The sequence below is a fragment of the Oryctolagus cuniculus genome, chromosome 3 (assembly GCF_051225735.1).
Source record: "Oryctolagus cuniculus isolate XC-2025 breed Fujian yellow rabbit chromosome 3, ASM5122573v1, whole genome shotgun sequence".
Classification (NCBI taxonomy): Eukaryota; Metazoa; Chordata; class Mammalia; order Lagomorpha; family Leporidae; genus Oryctolagus; species Oryctolagus cuniculus.
This window is the reverse complement of record NC_142869.1, coordinates 7,694,318-7,697,387: the sequence shown is the minus strand read 5'-3', so window position 1 is coordinate 7,697,387 and position 3,070 is coordinate 7,694,318. Positions and strand designations below refer to the sequence as shown.

Here is a 3,070-nt window from a genome sequence, read left to right as displayed (position 1 = left end):
CTGGGCCACCAGCAGACCAGGATGGAGCTCCTGGCTCCTGGCTTCAGCCTGGCCCAGTCCTGGCCGTTGCAGTCATTTGGGGACTGAATTAGTAGATGAAAGATCTCTCGCCCATGGTCTTTTAAATAACGTTTTAAAAAATATTTATTTTTCATTCTTTATTTGAAAGTCGGGGTTACAGAGAGAGAGAGAGGGAAAGACAGAGAGGGAGGCTCTTCCATCTGCTGGTTCACTCCCCAATGGCCGTAACGGCCAGGGCTGGGCCAGGCCAAAGCCAGGAGCCAGGAACTCCATCCGGGTCTCCCCCATGAGTGGCAGGGGCCCAGGCACTTGGGCCATCCTCCTTTGCTTTCCCAGGTGCGTCAGCAGGGAGCTGGATCTGAAGTGGAGCAGCCAGGACTTGAACTGGTGCCCACATGGGATGCCGACACTGCAGACGGCGACTTTACCCACTAGGCCACAGCACCAGCCCCCAAATATCTCTTGACAGGAAAAAAAACATATGCATGAGCTTCAGCGTTTTTACACCAGAACCAATGCATCTTTTACTTCTGCCTTCCACACACTTTAAAGTCATCACACATTCCAGGGCGTCCCTGGAGGTCTGAGTAGCTTCTCTTCCGTGGACAGGCGGGGGCTCGCAGAGCAGGCAGGGGGCGGGCCTTGGCTCCGGTGGGTTCCAGTGGAGTGACACTGCCTGTAGTGACAGCAAGTGGTCATCTAATATTTCCGTATGCCTGGCCCTTTTCAACCCACAGAACCGTCCCGCTGGGCAGGCCCCGCTGTTATCTCCATTTTACAGACGGGCACATGGAGGCACGAGAAGTTAAGCAGCTTGTCCAAGGTTACACAGGAAAAGGCTGACTAGGGCCGTGCCCTAGTGCTGCGCCTGTGCGATTTCGGGTGGCAGAGCGGGGAGTGGTCATCACGGGGGGGGGGGGGGGGGGGGCTCCCCTACAGGAAGCTGGAGAGCGCTCCTGGGGCTGCGGCTCCGGGGGTCCCCGTGCGTAACAGTGCAGCGCCTGCTCTGTGACTGCTCACGGTGATGTCAGTGGGGGGTTATTAAGTACAGTTCTCAACGGAGGAGTTCACGGCCATCCAACAACCACCTTGCCGGGAGGAAAACCCAGGTCCGTCTGGCGCATGCCCCTTTCATTTTCGTTGGCTCACTTGTTTGTGCTGGGTGCTGTGGCAGATGCTGTGAGGGGACGGGTCGGGGGGAGCCCTCTTGGCAGGAGGGGCCTTGGCTCTGCTGTCTTCTTGGGGTGGCGAGATGTCCGTTCACGGAACAGAGGGACGAGTGAAAGGCTGGCCACGAGGAACAGTCAGCTAGCCAGCAGCTAATATCCGAGGAGCCCCGTGCAGGGAGGAGAGAGCAGCCAGGGATGGACCGGGCCACAGCCGGGAGCCGGAACGCCATCCAGATCTCCTGTGTGACCATCTCAGGGGGTCGCATGACCCCCTCTCCTGGCCTCCACGCTCTCCGCTTGCGTGTGGGGCCGGCCCATGAGCTTCTGACTGGTGGAATACAGCGTGGGGAGGGGCAGCGTGCGGGGCGTGGCGTGTGCCTGGTCACGTTCTGTATGTACCCTTCCCTTGCTGGCTTTGCAGAAGCCAACTCTCATGTGGCCAGCTGCCTGGAGGGAGGGGCTCACACACCAGCCAACCTCGAGCTGGACCCAGCCCTCAGCCTGACAACTGCAAGGACTTTGCCCATCAAGGCCCAGGGGAAACCCCTGCGCTGGCCTCCATAAAGCCTTGTAGCAGACCTCCGGGAGCTTCCTGGCGGCCGAGGAAACAGGACGCAGCCTGGTTTTACTTTCCACACAAGGAGATCAGTGTGGCTGAGATACAGCTGGGGAGGTCATTGTGGCGCAGCGGGTTAGACTACCACTCAAGACACGCCTGGGCCGGTGCTGTGGCGTAGTGGGCGAAGCTGCCACCTGCAGTGCCGGCATCCCATGTGGGCGCTGGTTCGAGTCCCGGCTGCTCCTCTTCCAATCCAGCTCTCTGCTATGGCCTGGGAAAGCAGTGGAAGATGGCCCAAGGCCTTGGGTCCCTGCACCCACATGGGAGACCTGGAGGAGACTCCTGGCTTCGGATCAGCACAGCTCCGGCCGTTGCGGCCAACTGGGAAGTGGACCAGCAGATGGAAGACCTCTCTCTCTCTCTCTCTCTCTCTCTCTCTCTCTGCCTCTCCTTCTCTCTGTGTAACTCTGACTTTCAAGTAAAATAAATAAATCTTAAAAAAAAAAAAAAGACTCTATAAACAGGCTGGGCCGCCTTGCAGTTCAAATCCCACCTCCTGCTGCCTGTCTTCAGCCTCACCCCTCCCTTGCCCGCCCTTCCTCTTGCCACCCCACTCCCAGATGGGGCCTTTCCTCCTCTATCTGTGGGACCTACTGGGACCTGGCACCTCCTCTGGGAAGCCTTCCTGAATTCACCACTTCCTCCCTGAACTCCAGCTCTCTGTTCCGGGGCATCCACGTTGCATTAGTCATTTCTTACTGAGTTCCTACTGAGCGCTAGGCCTCCTGTTAGAGGCCAGCAGAGACACCGTCACAAACACAGCACGGGCTGTCTCCGGGGCCCACAGACTGCTGGCAGCTCCGTGGGCACGGACCAGTGCTCTCCTCCACACAGGCCCAGGGCTCTGTGCCCCCGGGGGCTCAGCGTAAAACAGTCTCGGTGGTTGTGAACTGAGTGATGGCGCTGGGCAGAGAGCCTCCGGGGTCTCGTCAGCCATTGCTGCCTGGTGGGCCGGTTTTGGGAATGCGCGAGTCTGTTGCGTCCCTGAGTTGGTGACGTCCGTGTGAGCCCATCGGTCAGCGTGTTGACCGCCAACGTCAGCAGATGCTGACTCCGTTTACCTGTCGTTGACCTGACTGTGGTTGGTCAGGGTGTTCTGCGTGCGCATGCAAAGAGGAAACAGCATGTGCCAGCGATGGGGGGTTTATGCAGCTAATTTATTTGAAAAGTGAAGGATTTTAGCAACGAACTGGAAAGAAAGCGGGCCCAGGCCCTACCCGTGCTGGCCCCTCGGCACCGCACTCCTGGTCTGTGAAGATGG

The 3,070-nt window shown here is 58.7% G+C and overlaps 1 long non-coding RNA gene across 1 annotated transcript; it reads left to right on the top strand.

The window, feature by feature from the left end:
• Window positions 1–979: 979 nt before the first annotated feature.
• On the top strand, window positions 980–2,257 carry LOC149127254 (uncharacterized). The gene is made up of 2 exons (XR_016231857.1): window positions 980–1,130; window positions 2,007–2,257. It is a non-coding gene; the product is annotated as an uncharacterized LOC149127254 (long non-coding RNA).
• The last annotated feature ends 813 nt before the right edge of the window (window positions 2,258–3,070 follow it).